Source organism: Lepisma saccharinum, chromosome 2 (assembly GCF_977018435.1).
Source record: "Lepisma saccharinum chromosome 2, izLepSacc3.1, whole genome shotgun sequence".
NCBI lineage: Eukaryota > Metazoa > Arthropoda > Insecta > Zygentoma > Lepismatidae > Lepisma > Lepisma saccharinum.
Window position 1 is genome coordinate 22,062,473 of NC_139230.1, and position 20,659 is coordinate 22,083,131.

Sequence of the window (20,659 nt, forward strand, 5' to 3'; positions counted from 1 at the left end):
TTTCTTGTAGATACCAGCCCGGTTGGAAAATGCGACATATACAGATGAAAGGACGAGGGGGGAACTACATGTGGGGACAGTTGAAACACGCGAACATTGTGCCTCACATATTTATTACGATAGTGTACAGGACAATACTGGTTTGATCGTGCAAAATTAATTACATACCTGTTCTACAGTTGACAGAACAAAACTGGGGCTAATGGCCCTCAAAGTAGTCACCTGCCATGTGCACCACACGCTGCCAACCTTGTGGGAGACTCGGAATACCATCTGCGTCACCATTGGCCGCACCATGTGAGAATCGGGTCATCTGTTGTTGCACAGCATTGGCAATGTCGTCTCGTGTCGCAAACCGCCTTCCACGTAGTGGTTCCTTAACCTTGCGTATGAGATGAAAGTCACAGGGTGAAATGTCAGGAGAGTACGGTGGGTGCTCCATTTCTTCCCATCCCCAACGTTGCAGTTGCCGCCGTACACACTCTGCTTTATGTGGTCTAGCGTTGTCGTGCAGGATGATTGCACTGTCCAGAAGGTCCGGACGTTTCTCCCGAACGCCACGTCGCAGCATTGGCAGTGTGTGGTGCACATGGCAGGTGACTACTTTGAGGGCCTTTAGCCAAAGTTTTGTTCTGGCAACTGTACAACAGGTATGTAATTAATTTTGCACGATCAAACCAGTATTGTCCTGTACACTATCGTAATAAGTATGTGAGGCACAATGTTCGCGTGTTTCAACTGTCCCCACATGTAGTTCCCCCCTCGTCCTTTCATCTGTATATGTCGCATTTTCCAACCGGGCTGGTATCTACAAGAAAAAAAATAGTTGCAATGACTTTTGCCCCAACCCTCGTATATATATATATATTCCTGGTATATCGCTGATAAATCTCTGTATATGAACTGGAAGTATGAGGATGAATGATGAAATGCCTAAGTAGATGAGAGGACAAACAAAAATTAACTGTCCTGGATTTGAACCTGTGAGTCCTCTCTTTGCATTCTCACTGTCACACTGTCGATATTATTGAAAAACATTCTTATTTGTCCTCAAAGTATGATCATTTTTTAAAATGGGCCGAATGGTTGTGTGGGAACACTATGGGTATGGAAATGGCGCTTCGAGGGTTGTAAAGTTGCAGGCACGTCAGCGGCATCCTCTGCAGTGTTCACTGCTGTAAAAGCAAGTGACGTGGAATTAAAATGCATTGTTGGCAGTTTCTGCATTTTTGTCGGCGATATCGTAAAATCCAGGTCAATGCAGTGAAAGTGCCTCGAATACTCCTTGCCTTGTAATAAAATGTCTTTATGCAGCGTTTTCTTACTGGTTGTGGGCCATAACATCCAACAACAAGTGCGGTATATTGTCAGTTGCTTCAGCAATATTATGACGTGTGCGAGATTCTCAGTAAGCTGTAAGAAACACCCACAAATCAAAGGCATGAGTATCAACATGTGTGCGTGTGTGATTACAAGTAGATGTCGTTTGGTTAATAAGGAAACGAAGTACGGCTAAGGAAATTCGAACGTGATAAAATCTTGCCTGAAGTTTGAATTTGAGAATTTTCTAAACAATAAAGCAATGAAACTTTCTGTGAAAAAATAACTTCATATATGTAACAAAAGGTAACTGATCCTTAATGTGTGTATATGCTGTACAGAAAAATTTAGTTCTCTCTACGGTATGCTAAGAAAATAATAAGACATGCTACTTCTTTTGTAACTTTTCGCAAAACGGAGTAATCAGTTTTGTAGTTAAATGCTAGAAAGTGATACCAGAAGCAAAACTTACGTTTCAAATAAAGACAGTAGTTAATATTATTCATATTACATATATGTGAAAGGTACAACTCAAGAAATCATACGCCGGCCCCGTGGCGAAGTGGTTAGCACATCGGGCTACGACGCCAGGGGTCCTGGGCTCGAATCCTGGCCTGGGCATGGATGTTTGTGAGTGTCCATTCATCAATTTCATCATATCATCACTCATTCCCATCTTCGCAAATTAACCAAAAGTGGCACAAGAAGCGAAGTAAAATAAATAAAATTAACCCTTTCAAGAAGTCATACAAGCAGTAACTATACAATATCTTCTGCTGAGAAGAAATCTCAATTTTTCTGTATTTCCCTGCGTCGGTGGCCGATCTAATCATTCAAGATTCTGGGTTCTAGTCCAACCTTGTCAGTGTTGTTCATTTCTACACTGTGCTCCGGGAATCTCTGGAGCAAACGAACGAAGACAAGTCTCTGCGAGTAGTTTCTCGAAAGGGTTCGATCACTGAACGCGTGAGAGAGGAAGTGAGAGCATGGAGGGAAAACGCAACAGCTGCTACCAGCCGTTTGCAACAGCGCTCACTGCTTTGCTCCGCCCACTCGATTTCTTCCCTTATCTACCGTTATGCGCGAGCGTGCTCCTCAGATTAGAAAGACAAGAGTGTATTGGTTCCTTCCCTTCATGGTCGTGATTAGCCTGAATAATTCTGTTTTGTATTATGTTGTATAAAAGTACACATATTTAATGCAAGCACACGCACACATGCATTTTGTATCTCCCCTTATCATCATTACGTATATTAATTATTTTAAAATAAATTTCTTGCCGCTCATAAGCTACAATCTGTCCCGGCCACATCTGAAGCAAGCGAACTAAAACAAGTTTCTGCGTAAGTAGTGACGTAAGACGGCTCCACCAATGAACACGTGAGAGAGAACGGGATTGCGTGGAGGGGAAAAGCGACTGCAGTTACCAGCCTTTGCAGCAGCGTGTACTGCTTTGCTCTGCCCACTCGATCTCCCCACTTATCGGCCTTGCTCCAGAGATAACCGGGACAGAGTATATTGATTGATACAGTGAATTTGGTAAACCAAAGTTTCAATACACGTAAAATCCTGGCTAAGATGAGGTTTTTCAGATCGTCCATCTGTTCACTTCATCACTCTTATTATTTATTCCCTTCGCAAAAGTGCAGGAAAAACTTGGTTCGGTCTTCTTTTGCCATGAGTTGGTTGATCTTCCCGATGGCTTTGAGAGCCAGAGAAATATTTCGCAACCTCCCAGACTCCATTCCTTTCAGTATCCAGGCTGGGGTTTTTGCCACATGTAAAGGAGATCGATTGCCATCATGAAACCGGAAATTACAGAGGACTTCTGAGGAAGCAGAACGAAGGCGTGAAATCGTTGTAGAAAAAACCCGCCTTATTTATTTTGAGGGATCACTTTCGCCTTGGCTTGTATTCATTTTATCAGCTGTGTTCGCTCGTAAAATTCCGCGTCAGCTGGCTGTATTTTGATGCGATTCTTGAACTAGACCACAAACCGTAGATTTTACAAACATATTCAGCTGTTAGGAATTCTAGTATTTCGAATATGAGAATTGACATTGAGAAGGACCGACTCCCTACGCTGAATTATGAAGAAAGCGAAAAACTGAGCAAAATAAGAACTTCATCGTCCCAAAATAAAAATTATATTTATGCGTAAATATTAAATATTTAACACTTTATCTATATTAGTCATTGCAAATGATAACACTCATATTTTTATATTTTCTACATATATAACCACCCAGTGGAGGCACATTGCACAGTGGTTCGAATACCACTTTAAAATGTAGGTCCAGTCACGATTAGCCTATCTGTGCATAAGTGGACTTCAAACAACATTCCAAACATTTCTATATCCTGTCCTCGTTTTCTCTGGAGCAAGACCTAGCATAGTGGCAAGGAAAGGGGGGGAGCTCGAGTGGACAGAGAGAAGCAGTACACGCTGCTGGTAAGGCTGATAACTGTAGTCGCTTCCCCTCCACGCGATCCCGTTCTCTCTCACGTGTTCATTAGTGGAGACATCTCGCGTTACTACTTGCGCAGAGACTTGTTTTCGCTCGCCTGCTCCAAAGATAGCTAGGACAGAGTGTACATGTATAACTATCTTTTTCACCTAACCGCCTTGGTTTTAGAGGCCGTTAAGCTATCGACTTATGCGAAGGTTATGGGTTCAAATCCTGATCTGGACATGGGAGATTGTTTTGTTCCTCAATTTAATTATCATTCAACATCATCGTCGCGATTCTGAGCAGATTTAAAGCATTCGTTTTCTCAATCCTTCCGATTGTACATGTAAACTTTGCCAGAAAAAAATTACCCTTTCAGATTTTTTTCAAAATTTCAGGTTTTTGGGAAACAAATAGAGCTTTTATCTGTGCTTTAGAATGATATAAAGACCTCTGAGAACGTTTGTTTTGTTGCTCCTAGATCCGCACATAGTTTGATAAGGTTAAAAAAATTAAATTAAAAAGACTGAACATTTTTCAAAAGGTCATCATAGATTTTGATTAATTTGTATTTCGAATTTCAAAAATATAATGTGCATCGATTAAAATAAATGACCATGAAACAGATGAAAAATGCTCAATATATGTTCCTCGAACGGTAACTAGGTTTCGTTTATTTATCAATAAATAAGTTTTGGTAAATATCCTAAGTATTTACCAAAAATGAGGAAATTATGATCTTTTAGTTTTATACGTTTTATGTTGGGCAGTGCAAATGATAATAAATATTGGTAGGTAGCAAATTTATTTATTTTAATTTTATAAAAATTTAAGACGATTATTCCAGGGAAAATGATTACCAGTTAAGTTTGTAATACAAAATCGATTTTTATAAATTGTGGTATGTAATACTGAAAAGAGCAACACTATTGAAAAGAGAAGGGGAACGAAAACAAGACTATGTAGTAAAGCGAGACGGCTCCACCCATTAACACGTGAGAAGGAACGGGATTACGTGGAGGGGGAACGCGACTGCAGTTACCAGCCTTCGCAGCAGTGTGTACTGCTTCGCTCTGCCTACTCGATTTCCCCCCTTCTCTGATCCTATGCACGACCTTGATCCAGAGATAGATGGGATAGGGTGTACTTAAATGAATAAGCAGTAAAAAATGAACTACCTTAATGTGAAATAAATAAATTAATAACAAAATATATTATGTCTTTACTAGCAATTTGTGCTGAGAAGATATTTAAAGAAATACTTGTTTGAAAAACACAGTCCGAGACACACTTCCAAAAGTTCAAACATAGTGATTTAGTAAATGCTTAATCATTTCGTAATTGAAAATTGATTAGGTAGGAAACTTTCAAAATACGACCACTCAAAAACTTAAGAGCGTACTAATCACAAAATCGTGTGAAAAATTAGGAAATTAAAAAAAAATGAAAAAATCTGGTAGTCTGAGAATTTGGTTAATATTTTTTATTATTATTATTCAATGTCTGAAACTGAAGTAACGGTAATCTATTTTATAAAGTACTCAGAACCACTTACCAGAATTATATCGTTCAAAGGTACCTGGATCTAATTTGTTTCATTCCATCATAAAGCGGTACAGAATAAGAGGAAATGTTTGCTTGAGTATGTTTTAAAATGCTTATATTTTGTGCATTTCTTAACGACAAGTTGGCGGTTAACTGAAGAAGCCTCCTTTTTTCCTCTACTATTTTTTTTGTTTAAGAGTAGTAAGGTTTGTTTCAACAGACGTGCCCATTCTTGCTATTTCAGGATATTGCGAAACTGAATTATCTCGGCTACTGTTAGATATAGAGACTTGGGGTAAACTATGGGTTCAATTGGATACTACATAGAACCTATTTCAAATTTCCTAATTCGTGCTAACCTTTGAGCATAATTCCAGAATTTGAAAGTCTTAAAAATTAAACCGAGAAGTATGTTTTTTTTCAGGAAGGGAGGAAGTAACAGTTTTCAACTTGACCTCATAAGAGACATGAATGGGAGAAAACTTCAGACTAGAACTACAAACATAGTATGACACACAAAAAGCAAGAGCGACTTACGATTGATAGAAACTCTAGATATGAAAGATCTGACCTGGTGGTTTATTTATATTTTATTGGAAATGTATTCCATTGTTCATTACATCGTCTCAAGTGATTGAAGTATTCTTTCTATTCAGGTGTTAAATATAAAATGTACAATGAAAGCTAATTTTTAGGTAGGTAAAGCAACGTTCGGTTAAATAAATGTCCGTTATTTACCTGATTTATTTTTCCATCCCAGGGGGTTGGTTAGTTACTCAATTTCCTAACCCTATAGCTCTTTTCAGTTCTTACGGCGGGCGCTCTAGAAGCTAGCAGGGGAAGTGGGGAGCGGGGATTACGCAACAGACCAACCAGACAACAGCAGTGGCGCCGAGAGACACGACGCGGCCGGAAAAAGTACTACGTGAAACTCGTTCTACTGGCCGCTACGTTTCTTATCGTGCTGGATTGGTCGCTTCCCCTCTCCACACTTCCCCTGCCAGGTTCTAGAGCGCCCGCCGTAAGAACTGAAAAGAGCTATAGCCGTAACGTATGGTCTTGAAACCAAGCAATGTTAAATGATCAATATAATCCTGACAGAGAATAAATATGTTCTGCTTGAACAGTGTGCATCACTTTCAAGAATATTGACAACTCATAAGATAATGTTTAATTTTAATGACAGCAGATCTTTCGTCGATAGGAAATGATAGCGATACACGAAACGCGCAATGTACTTTATGCACACCATAATATGTTTCATTTATGGTAACTCCTGATTGAGAACCTATATACCAAACAGGAACCTGGATACCTCTCCATACAAAACGTAATGACTTCCAGTGAATAATCTCTAAAGATAGCAATTCTGGTAGTAAAACGAAGCAATTCCTTGCAAAACCCGGGAATCTTTGAACTCCATGAAAACTTGTCCAAATTGCTACGTGAAGATTCAAGATCATGAGGACATAAAAAATATACCACGTCCCGTTGTCGCTCGATGGTTTATGTCAACAGCTAGATGTGCCTTATCACGGTGTCCGTCGGCAATCTTTAACGATCCCCGCTTCACGCTTCAGCCTGCAACCTCTGGTGGACGCTAATTCTCTTTACTGCTTGCAATTCACATTATCTTAGGCTTTCAAGGTTGCTTGAGATATGTAATATTTGGCCATTCTGGAGAAATATTTGCTCAAGGTTGACAAACGCCATTCATGGTTCCATAGCTGGTTAAAAAGTGATAAATTTCAAGAAAAGTGGAATTTAATGCTTTGTTTGTGCTTGAGTAAAGCAGCATGATCGTCAATTCCCCCAATTAATATAGATCAATGTTGCAGATTGGACACCTGAATTTGCCAGTGAAGATTCCAATATTGGAGTTCGGTCAGGCCTGGACTTATACATGTGAAAGCCCGAGATTACACTGTCTCGGGAATCTCTGGAGCAAAGGAACGAAAACAAGTTCCTAGCCAAGTAAGACGTGAGAAGGGTCGACCAATGAACGCGCGAGAAGGGAAGTGAATGCACGAATGGGAAAAGCGACTGCAGCTACCAGAAGTTTGAAGCAACGCGCACTGCTTTCCTCCGCACACTTTATTTCTCCCCTTTTGCACCATTATGCACGGCTTTGCTTCACAGATTATTTTTGCTTTATTTTGCTTCGCTTTTTGTGCCACTTTTGGCTAATTTGCGAAGATGGGGATGAATGATGATGTGATGAAATTGATGAATCGACACTCGCAAACATCCATGCCAAGGCCGAGATCCGAACCCGGGACCCCTGGCTTTGCTTCACAGATTCCCGAGACAGAGTATAACAGCATCATGTGTCCATCTCATACATAAATTTTCAGTTATAACTTTTAACTCAAGCTATAATTGTACCACATTTAAAATTTCGTTTACTTTTTTTTTTTCAAATTTGTGGCCATTTTCAGAGCACTATTTCCAGTGAGGGCCTTTTTGCAGATGAAAGCCCAGTACTGCAGTTCCCATAAATCAGAGCTTGAGTGTATTTTCAAAAGTCAGTATACGTAGGTCTTAAAATTAAAAATGTTGAATATTAGTACTACAGAGTAGCAAAATTTCACGGCTCCCCCTGAACTAATAGCAACATAATCTAAATTAGTGTGGTAACATTAATGTTATAACAATAATGTAATAACATTAAACAACTTATATTGAATATCCTGAAATCATTGTTCGCTAATTTATTCCATTGTAATTTGTGAATCCCTATAATCAAGCCTGTTATTTCGTAGGAAATCGAATCGAAGATAATTTACCTTGTAAATAACGGACAGTATTGAAAATTACCCTGAACTGTATATAACTAACTAACTCTCTAGCCTTCTTAAACCCGAAGGTTCATGGCTGCAGCAACACAGGCCTTCCATCTGTCTCTATCCTGAGCAAGATATATATATATATATATATATATATATATATATATATATATATATATATATATATACTCTTTTCCATCCCTACCAGTTTCCTTTAGGTCCATCTCAACATTATCCCTCCCTCTTCGTCTTGGTCTGTTACCATCAGGTTCCCCAACAAAAATCCTGTAAACTCTTCTTTCCTCTCCCATTCGTGCCACATGGCCTGACCATCTAAGTCTTCTTGATTTAATCATTCTAATAATATCTGGACATGAGTATAAATTATGTAGTTCTAAATTATGTAACCTTCTCCACTCACCTGTATCCTCATTCGTTTCAGGCACAAATATTTTCCTAAGGATCTTATTTTCAAATACTCTCAATTTATGTTCCTCTTTCAATGTAAGGGGCCAAGTTTCGCATCCATACAATATTACAGGCAAAATTACTGTTTTGTATATTTTAACTTCTAGTTTCTTAGATATTAAACGAGAAGACAAAAGTTTATGAAGAGAAAAGTAACATGCATTTCCTGAATTAAGTCTACTTTTTATTTCCTCTTTAATATCATTTTCATTTCTTAGTTTTACTCCTAAGTACTTGAACTTGGAAACTGGTTCAAACGAGTTGTTATTAATAATTAGATTTGGATTTTTACCTAACACTTGGTTTCGGCCTGTAAGCATATATTTAGTTTTCTCTTTGTTAACTTCCAAACTTATCTCTTTAGCTGCTTTGAAAAATATTTTAGCGTTATTCTAAATTGTATTTACATCATCCCCCAGTAAGTATACATCATCTGCATATACTGACAGCTGAGTCACACCGTTTAATTTTAATCCTTCGTTATTTTCTTTAACCTTCCTAACCTTCTAAGGCAAAATTAAAGAGCAATGGAGATAATGCATCTATTTGTTTTAAACCATCATGAATTGTAAATTTGTCAGACACATTAATATTCACACGAATTTTACGTTCTATTTCACTAGTGCATACTTTTATCATATTAGCAAGCTTCTTAGGTATTCCAAACTCTACTAATATATTATATAATTTATCTCTTTAGACTGAATCATATGCTTTTTTGAAATCAATGAATAGCTGATGGACATTATGATAATATTCCCACTTTTTCTGAAGTGTCTGTCTGATCTGAAAAATTTGATCTGTTGTTGATCTGTTACATTTAAATCCACATTGATAATCACGTATTATTTCATTAGCATATGGGGTTAGTCTTGCTAAAAGAATGTTATAATATATTGTATATGTTGTTGAGAGTAGAGAAATTCCACGGTAATTATTGCAGTTCATATTATCACCTTTTTTAAATACAGGAACAATTATGTATTCTTTCCACTGTTGAGGGATTTCTTCTTTATTCGATATTAAACAAATGTATTTATGAATTTGACATATTAACGAATTCCCACCATATTTAATTAACTCAGCTGGTATTAAATCAATGCCAGGTGCTTTGTTATTTTTTAGCCTTTTAATAACTTCAGTTAGGTTCTGGAACTAAAGGTTCTGCTGTGTGTACTTCATATACTTCTGATTTATCTCCTACATGAACATTTAAAAGTTCATTAAAGTAGTTCTTCCATCTATTTAAAATATCGCTTGGGTCAGCCAAAAAATCACCGTTTTTATCATTTATCAAGTTTACTTTAGGTTGCCACCCCTTTATAAATTCATTTACACCTTTATATGAATCTCTGATATTTTTATTTTTGCAGTTTGTTTCGATTTCGTTAATTTTACTTTTCAAGTAATCTCTTCTTTTACTTCTAACTTCTCTTTATTCTATTATAATTGATAAAATTTGTATCATCAGAGTTATTTGTTTGTTTGTTTATTTGAGTTGGTGTTTTAAGTCCACTTTATGTACAGGAAGGCTAATCAGGACTGGACCTACAGTTTAAAGTGGAATCCGAACCACTATGAGCCTCCACCCATCAGAGTTATTTAACTACCTAAGTCTAGCCTGATTTCTTATTTTATGACATTCATTATCAAACCATGGCTTACTATTTCTTGGTTTATGGTATCGTATACTTTCATTAGCTGCTGATTCTATTGCATTACGTATGTGCTCCCAATTCTTATTTACATCTGATTCATTTATATTTTCATCATCATTTAAATCCTGAAAAACATCAAATCTATTTGACAGTTTAATTTGGTAATCTTTCTTAACTCTATCATCAGCAAAGTATCCTGTATTAAATTTTAGAGCTTTATGATTTTGTTGCTTATGATTTATCACCGAGAGTCTCGCTTAATTTAGCACTTACTACATTATGGTCACTGGCACAGTGACTGGCCATGTTTCAATTTCTCTATTAAGCCATAGCCAGGATAAAAGTAAAGATCTTATCTGTTGTCCACAGTCGCTTTTCCGACCCTGACAGCGGTTCATCATCATCTTTTGCATTTCTAAAGTATACCTAATAGATACATTTGTCATTTCCGACTATGACAAGAAATTTGGCACTACCTACATAAGTTATATTCATGCGTTAATAGGTTGGCCTTAATCAGATTGTGTATTTGAATACAAACTACTACAATATAATGACTTGCGTAAGGGATCGAATAGTTTAGAAATCAAAAGAGATGAAACATCTTGTAGTAAATGGAGACAGACTATTCGGATAGATAGGAATTAACTTGTGCATCATAGTTCAAGATATTCATAAACCACACACAATTTACTCTCTTTTCATAGCTCTTTTTTATTTTAGTTATTTATTTAATTTTTCTAGTAAGATTGGTTTACTATTTGCATCTAACCGATTGATCTGTAAAGAAATGGAGCAAAAAAAAAAAAAAAACAAGCCGAATGATATTAACATCCTTTGCGGGCGGTTACTATTATCACTTGTTAGTATTTAGCAAGTCATATTTCTTGTAAGGTGGACGCAACATGTTATAAAACGTACAGGTAAGAGTTGAAAATATCAACATCTATAATGTTAGGTAACATTTGTACCTAATAAAGAAAAATATTGCTTTTCAAAAAGCGTGGAAAATTACTACATAATGGAAATATTTCTAATACATTGAGAAAAAGTAGAATACTTCTGGGTATCATCCCAAAAGTTGTAACAGAACTAAACCGTCTGCTGTTCGCCAAATGAATGCTACGGAACAGGCACCAGAGTCCGAGAGTTTCACCGCAATAGTGAGTGTGGTGCAAAATCTGGAATCTCTCTCACGGGGATCGCAATATGCGGTTGAATTTCGGTGAGAAACACGAGCGTTGTTGGAACGTGGTCATTGATTCCTTATCCCATCCAACCAGATTTCCCCCGTCATGCGTTGCTTCGCACATTGCAGCTTATTTACGACCCGAACCCCCTCCAGCAAGAAGCCATATACGTTTTTTTCCCCTGCTGAATCTCAAAAACTTCCAGTCCCTTCCAGTACCCTCCAGACATTTTTCACTTTCCCACCGTTTCCGGAATATTTCGATACGATCCAGAATTCATCTCATCTTTTAAAATGTGGATATAGAATGCCATCCCTTACCCCAAGTGCTTTCACCGGGCTCGTCGGAAACGCTCGCGTGACGATTTTATCGAAGCAGCTTCGGTGAGTTCTCCACCATGGTATCAATTCCACAGCTATATATATAAATGAAACATTTCCATTGTTCAATGCTGCGTTTATTCTTTCGTATCATTTTGGAACGTAAAGGATGTTCTCTTGCAATTTTAAAGTTCTCCATGATATTCTGCAAAAATAGTTCATTTGCGCTAATGAGGCTGTTTCGATCCGGAACGTTCATCCAACTTTCTTATATTCCGACTCGACCATCACTTTCTACCTGTACAATACCACAAAAATGGAGGAATATTGTGGAAGTACATACAAAAACTAAATGCATCAAATCTATTTGAAGCAATAATTGATGCACTATTGTGTGTTTTTAGCCTTTTCCAAGAATCAGATTCACAGTGTGATCCAATTTTGTGCACTTTTGCAAAGGTAACGCCAAAGCACATCATATGATGCAAGTCTGCGTCGATCTGTACCTTAATGAGCGACGCCAAGGGTCCCGGGTTCGAATTCCGCTCGGGCTTGGATGTTTGTGAATGTCCATTCATCAATCTCATCATTTCATCACTCATCCCCATCTTCGCAAATTAGCCAAGAGGCACAAAACGCGAAGTAAAATAAACTAAATAAATCAATGTATCTTATATACCTTTGGATGAGTTTCTCGATCCATCTTCCTGATTCTTTCTTGATGATGCATTTAAATATTTGGTCTGAGGCACAGATTTATGCATTTTTTGTTTGAACTGATGTATTTAATTTTAAGTGTGTAAGCGCTCTATCTGTTTCACGGTTCAAATTCTTGAACCTATACCCTGTTCTGGAGCAAGCGAACGAAAACAAGTACTGCGCAAGTAGTGACGCGAACCGAACCACCAATGAACACGCGAGAGGGTACGGTATTACGTGGAGGAGAGAGGGGAGCGACTTCAGTTACCAACCTTCGAGCAGTGTGTACTTCTACTCTCTGCCCACTCTATTTCCTCCGGCCCTGCTCCACAGATAGCCGGAACAGGGTACATGTAGCTCGATCAATTTACCTTCTAATAAGAATTTCAAGATTGGTATCTTCCGAGTTTTATTATTATTATTGACTAAGGAGAAGTTCTCTTCGTCCCTCAGTTTTTATCATAGACATATTAACGAGAGCAGAAAGGTTTTTAGAAAGGGACGAGGGCTCGAACGGAAGATAGTTGGTTGGTTGACTTGGTGTTTTAAGACATATTTTATGCACAGTAAGGCTAATCGGGACTGGACCTACAGTTTAAGTGGGATCTGAACCACTATGTTCCTCCACCACGTATCGAACCCGAATGGAAGATGGGAGAACACAGAAATTCTCAGAAGTTTAAGAGTTAATACAGAATATTGCGTATGGTAATAAGATATCATACTTTACATTTGGAGACACGGCGCGGGTGTGGGGCTGTTCCTCCCTGGTCCTCCCTATAGCGTTGCTAATTCACATGCACACAAAATTAATAATTCGGTTCTTAAGTTTTTAGCCAGCATTTTCTTTTAATGGTCCACTCACTCAATACAATTTTAATATTTCAGGCATCGGATTTCACTTAGACACCTAATGACATCGCCGGCTCTGTGGTCGAGCGCATTAAGTGGTCGATTTTCGATCTCGTCACCAAAGTTTCCGGGTTTGAGCCTCTGCATGGGCATAGCTGTTATTTGTGATGGTCCCTTCATCAATTTCAATTAATCATCACTCATCTTCACCGTCGACATTAAACAAAAGTGGCAGAAAAGCGACGATAAATAAGAGAAATACAAACACTGATACTAAATGACATCTTATTTTACTGGCGATCCTGTCCTTTTATTTTCTGATGGGTTGTAATAGTCTGTAGCCAGTCGCCAATAGAAACTTTAACAAAGAACACAATTGGCACACAAGAGATGTACTAGGTACAAATTTATATAACAATATATAACTTTAAAGAAACAGCACAAGAAATATATGTGGGGGAGAACATCAGAGTAGAGCAACAATTATACATCCGGATCAAGATAGCAACTAATTCTAGAATAAGTTAGTTTCTCCTTAGGACGGTTGAACACGTCCCGGTGGAGGCGATATCGGCAATATAAAACAGCAGACAATTGAATATTGTGACAAATTTGCACACATCTTCCAACAAACAATCCTATTTTACTTATTTTTCATGTCAACGTTATGACACTTTTTGCTAATTGCAACGATGAGGCTGAATGTCGAATTGATGAAATCTATGAATGACGCTCACAAAGAAACTCTCACGTCGGACTCATACCGGAAGCCGTCGGTGGCAAGAGCAAGTCGAAGGTCTTCCACAAAAGTAGCTGGATACATTAATCTCTCCGGCCACCGACAGTGAGGCATCACAGTTTTCCTACACATATCAGCGCTCGCATAGACATGTCCATTTGAATCAATCTCCTTAGCTTACGAATGTTAAAATTTTGGCACACATGCTTGCACAACAGATTGATTCAGGTGAATATATAGTGATCGTAAATGACAAGTAAGTTAACTAGGGGTTGAAAGACTAGAGAAGGCATACAAATATTCATTTAAAGACCGTGTGAAAGGGTAGATACGAGTATATCGTGTCATTTTGGAAAAGTGGGAGAAAATGTAATTTTTTTGCGAATTGCCAATGTCAATACTAAATGACTATTCTTTTGAATATTGTAATAAAATACACGATTCTAAGCATTAAATTTTAACGCAAGTAATATATCAGTTTTATACTCTAAACACGGGGAACGATGGCCAATACAATTATCAACACTCAAATTAAGTATCGCGGTATGACCAAACATCATTGTACTCGTAATAAGCTGTGTACAAGCTGTGTATAAGAATACTTTCCACACAATTATTAAGAAATAACAACGAGGACAGATGCGACTTTTTGTCTATATCTGTTTTTATTATTTTACTGCACTTTCTAACGTAATTAGATGAATCACAAAGATGAGGATAAAAGATGAATTGATGTAACAAATACAATAAAACGTCCATGCATGTTTCAGGATTCGAACTTATACTCTGTCCCGATATCTATGAAACAAGCGAACGATTGATTGATTGAGTTGATGTTTTAAGTCCACTTTATGCACAGTAAGGCTAATTGGGACTGGACCTACAGTTTAAAGTGGGATCCGAACATTTCTGTGTCTCCACCGGGTATCAAACTCTGTGGAGCAAGCGAACGAAAACAAGTCTCTGCGCAAGTAGTGACGCGAGACGGCTCCACCAATGAACATGTGAGAGGGAATGGGATTGCGTGGAATGGGAAAGCGACTGCGGTTACTAGCCTCCGCAGCAGCATGCACTGCTTCGCTCTGCCCAATCGTCGCCCCCCCTTCTCTGCCGATATGCGCGGCCTTGCTCCAGAGATATACGGAGTATAGAAACCAGACCGCGGCTTCGCAGCGTGCATGCAAACCACTTAGCCATGGGCAGTCTTAACCCCTAATGGATATTTGTCATTTATTGAAGCTTTCTCCTTCAAGTCCGTTCTATTTCTGGGCAGCAGTTGGGCAAAACAATTTATTTTATTAACATCCATGCAATTTGACAACAGAAATATTTCAGACTCCAAGAGTAGAACAGGCATACCACCTCAACGAAAAAAGAATGAAAACTGTATCACGCTCTAACTCTGCACGTCACATCTCACCCCGACAAGTTGGACAAAACACCGTAAGCAGTATCCAAGAGCAAATATGGTTGCGGTGGACTGCTTAGTTCAAAACTGCACTTCTGTAACAGTTGGCGAGAGATAGTAAAAGTTTCGTTTGTGCTGACAAAGCTGAACAAAACAATTGAAATATATAAATCGCGTTTCACAGGTTCAATACGGAAAGCATCTCCCTTCTATCTTAATTTTTGATTTTCTAGAATCGGCTTTTAGGAGAAATTGTGATAACGGGTTTAATGCATTTCATGTTGCACAAGTACACTATGGACATACTTTAATGTACACATTACATACAGTTATGAACTGCAGAAGGTATCCATTTTCCTTTAAATTGAAAGTGGCATATCGGAAGGTGAGTAAATGTTCACATGGCATTGCAATCATATATACAACGTAAATTGTCTGAGCAATGCTCCATATCAATTTTTTTGTAACAAGTGACAAGCAGCAGAAGACATTGTCTAAAATATTTTGTGAAGTTCAATCAGATTTACAACGGAGGCACGCTAGTGCCAGCCTTGATTTATCTTTGCAAGGAAACAATTGTTTTTTAGGTTATATCAGTTGACTGAGGAGGCCAGGTTCTCCGTATTGTTTTAATTAGTTTGGAGGGCAAAGCTGCTTTCATTTTCGTTAGGATGCCTATCATATGGGTGTTTGAAAAAGAACTCCCTAGTTTTAAGTATAAATTTAATAGGGAAAGTAATGAAAACTTACATCAATGAGTACATATCATGAAAGAGGATTCCTTCAAGTTTTGTTCAATGTTAATACACCTCAACGTGAGATCCATTTGTTGCCCTGCACACGTCGAGACGATATTCCACTTCTCGCCACGTATTCACCAACATTTCAGGTGTAACTGTCCCAACCGCAGCGACGATTCTTTCCCGTAAATGATTGATGTCTCTGATCCTAGCACTGTACAAAACATTTTTTATGTGGCCCCAAAAGAAAAAGTCCAGTGGGGTTAAGTCTGGGCTTCGTGGTGGCCAAGGTATTGGGCCAGCCCTGCCTATCCACCTTCCTGGAAAGCGAGTGTTAAGAACCGGACGCACCTGTTTACTGTAATGAGGTGGGGCGCCATCTTGTTGGAAAAACACAAGCCCCTTTTCCGCCTCAATATCGTCCATTTGGGGAAAGACGTACTTTGTCAACATGTCATGGTAAACGTCCCCGTTTATTGTTTTTTCTACAAAAATGAAAGGACCAACCACACGATCTTCCATCAAACCGCACCAGACATTAAGTTTGGGAGAGTCACGTTGATGCTGAATAACTTCATGTGGATGCTCTGCTCCCCAATTTCTACAATTATGACGATTAACTGTTCCACTGACATGAAATGTAGCCTCGTCAGAAAAGAGAATGTTTGGTTAAAAATTGTCATCATCATCAATTCTGTGTAGAAAGTCAACAGCAAACTCATACCTTTGGATTTTATCAGTAGGTTTCACTTCATGTAACAGTTGCAATTTGTAGGCGTGCAACTTTAGTCTTTTACGAACAACATCATACACTGTACCTTTAGGCACTCCTAATTGTAGACTACGTCTAGCCAATGACTTCTTCGGGCTCCGAACACACGAAACACGGATCTGTTCAACAACATCTTCGGAAGTTCTCGGTCTACCTGGTGATTTACCTTTTAAAACACTACCGGTTTCCTTGAAAGACTTTAAGCCAATTTAGAATTTCTTTATTCATGGGCGAAGTTCAGCCTGTGGACGGATAGTTTTTGCTGTAGGTGGTTCACCACCATACTGACGTCTAAAATTACGTTGCACTGTTATAACTGACTCAGTTTTCACAAACCAAATAACACTTCGCTTTCTGTTGCGGAGTACACATTGTTGCTGAGTTGCTCTGCACTACACGAACGCCGGAACTGAACTGAGGAAACAAAGGGAGAAAAAAAACACAGCACTGGTGCCGTCTCAAGGTCAAGCAGACCTACCAACTGCAAGAGTGCCAAACTTGGAGAGTTGATGAATCATCAAACACCACAAACTAGAATACTGTATGTCACTTTGTACAGATTCTAGGACACATTAAAACTAGGGAGTTCTTTTTCAAACACGCATAATACCAGTTGTTTTATCTGGCGGTACGCAACGGTACACCTTACCGACTCCTTTTTTATAAGTTATTATTTATGAACATACCACAATGTTCTGAGTATTTATTATGATGAACACAAGAACAAATCAACTTGAAGAGCACCAGTAAATCTTTTCTCAGAAGAAAAACACTGTGCGAGACATCACTGAACATATTATGAGATGGATTTTTCTATACTGGAAGTTGTTGACTTTGCCCAATTTATGAACAGAGAGGATAATCCGAACTGGCCCTACAGTTTAAAGTGGGACCTGAACCAATATGTACCTCCAACGGGTATCGAACCTGGGAACCCTTGATTAGAAGGGGACGACATTATACATACTAGAAGCAAAGAAGAAAGTTCACTTATGTGGGATTCACTTTCCGTTGTTTAACAGTTTCCAATATCGTTAATTGGCAGCAGCATTTTTATTAATGAAAGGAACAAGGACTATATGGTGCGTGGGAGGGAGGGTGCGTTTGCCGTATAAACGCAAAGAAGTCTGCTACAAATTTTCTCATTTGTTACTGATCTTCTACGAAGATCAAGGTGCTGAAAATGCTACGTTCTTTACAGGTTTTTTTTTTCTAAAAATATCAACTTCAATACATTTTCTCTGTACACTAGGGATTTTCTTTCTAAGGCAGACTGGGATAATATCTTATCAAAAAGACTTTCTTTTTATACTTTGTGTTCGATGCATGATTAAAAACTCCCGATCATATGTAGTCCGAACCGTAGAGGACATTTTACTTCCTTCTTTCTTGCACCCAGAAACTTAGTTCTCGTCCTTCTCAACCCCTTCTCATCCACTATATTCTTCGCGAGACTTCTCCATCCCTACTCGTCCTTTTCGAGTGGAATATAGGTTCTTTGAGTCGTTGGTGGATCAAAAAATCGTCAGAGAACGAAATACGAGAAATGGCTGTTGAAATTCAACGATGCATTTGGTAGCAAAAGAGTGTGATGTCTCCTTCCGTTTCTTACAAAACATTTTCATATAGCACACATCTTACTTTTTTTTTTACAAGTTCCTGTCAGTAAAATTGCAGAAACTTAAGGGAGCTTTCATATCGAAATAACAAGAAACAAGTGGCACGCAACCCGAGGGTTTCACACTGAAGTGACGAGCGACGCGACCACAAAGAACACACACACGGTAATCTGTATTTTCTCCTCCAGCCTGCAACAAAACGTACAAAGGGTTGCATTTATTTCTGAAGGTGTTTTCAGAGAGAAGTGACGTGAGACAGGCTGGTTTCAACCCGAAGAGAGAAGCAACACAGGCACCCCTTCAGTCTGTTCACTGCACATTCGCGATCAACAGACCGAGGCAACACGATGCACAATATTGAGACAACGACACAGTCCAAGTGACACGTGTTCGTGCCGTGTACTTCGGTACGAAATGTTGAAAATTTGTTTGCAAGTAACACGTGTCGCTTCAGTCTGAAAGATCTATGAAATTTTCTCCTTCTCAATATCTACACTTCATTCTCTGTATTATGAAGCTATACTCTATTCCGGGAATCTCTAGAGCAAGCGAACGAAAACAAGTCTCTGCGGAAATATTGACTTGAGCGTGTTCGACCAATGAACACGTGAGAGGGGAAGTGAGTGCATCAAGAGAAAAATTCGGCTGCAGCTACCAGCCTTAAGTAGCAGTGCGTACTTCTTCGCTCCGCCCACTCGTTCTCTCTCCTTCTCTAACGTTATGCGCAGTCTTGCTCCACACATTCCCGGGACAGAGTGTAGAACTCTATTCAATGTCAAATTCGCCTGTATGAAAGAGGTGATTAATTTATTAATGTGCATACAAAATTTATTCTTGTTTTCTCCAAGATTTTAAGACCAAGCTCAGGCCTATATAAGTTAACCAATACGTTTTTTCCGTGACAAATTATTCAGCCTTTCATGTTAACCACGATATAAGAACACTTAATGCACATACATTTTACACTATGCTTCCATGATTCATGGATAAACTCTTATGGCTGAATTAGCACAAATACCTAAGTGCACTCAATCAGAGTGCAGCCATTCGGAAATGTTAATACAAATTGGATAACGCTTCACTCTGCACATTGAGCGATCACATATGGAAATTTGCCCTTTGCGCAAGGATGCAAATGCGTGTCACAACCCAACACATTCTCGATCATGGTTGTAGCAAAGGTCGTGCTAGCAGCACTCTCCAGCCTTGTTTTGCACCCCCCCCCCCCCTTCCCGTACACACACTATTCATAACCACTGATGATATCAGCTGATGATGCATTGACTTTCCAGATAAATTCCTAACTAAAATCATCCCATACCCGGAATCGAACCGAAGTTTCCTACGTAGCAGTCCAATGCCATACCAACAGAACCAGCATGACTAAACAAATTAATGTGCTCCAAACATTTTGCGTAGATAGTTTTTTTTCATAATTAAGTTACAATATGTTGGAATCTGTTTGTTCAAAAATTTACTTTAAAGGAAATTTTGTACTTATTTAACAAAAGTATAAGCTTGGGTTCTGCTATATTTACATGTGAAAAGATAAACCTTATGATGAACTTGAATTTTTTGAATGAAATAAGTGTGCATGTTTATAAATTACCGCTAGGGCTATTATTACTCAGTAACGTTACGCTTTAACTTGGCCACATCATACAAGAGCGGGTTTGGTGTGAACGGATCTTGATTACACGTGATCTCACCAAATCAAGAACGAATGACAATCAAGGCAATAGCGCGTCTGTTTTTGGTCACTCCTAGAGAATTGCGCCATCAGACTTCAACTTTTTCCGGTCTTTACAGAACTATGAACGGAAAATTATTGCGTGATTTGAGAGTTGTCAAACAGCACAACAATGACTTCTTCGCCTCCAAGTCAAATTCTACGCTGACGGCATTTTGAAGTTGCCAGAACGATGGGCCATGGTCATAAAGAAAAGTGGACAATACTTTGCAGAATGAAGATTTCTTCGGAATATCAATGTTTTTTTATTCTTTTCTACAACGAAAACACTCAGAACTTTCAGGACAACCCAATAACAGTAAATACGAAGCAGAATTTGTTTAAATTTTAAAACGATAAGGAT

General features: G+C 38.5%; 1 protein-coding gene across 4 annotated transcripts in view; it reads right to left on the reverse strand.

Moving 5' to 3' along the window:
- LOC145983948 (cell adhesion molecule Dscam2-like) overlaps nucleotides 1-20,659 on the reverse strand; it is a 796,725-nt gene that overhangs the window by 591,086 nt on the left and 184,980 nt on the right. The window lies entirely within an intron of this gene.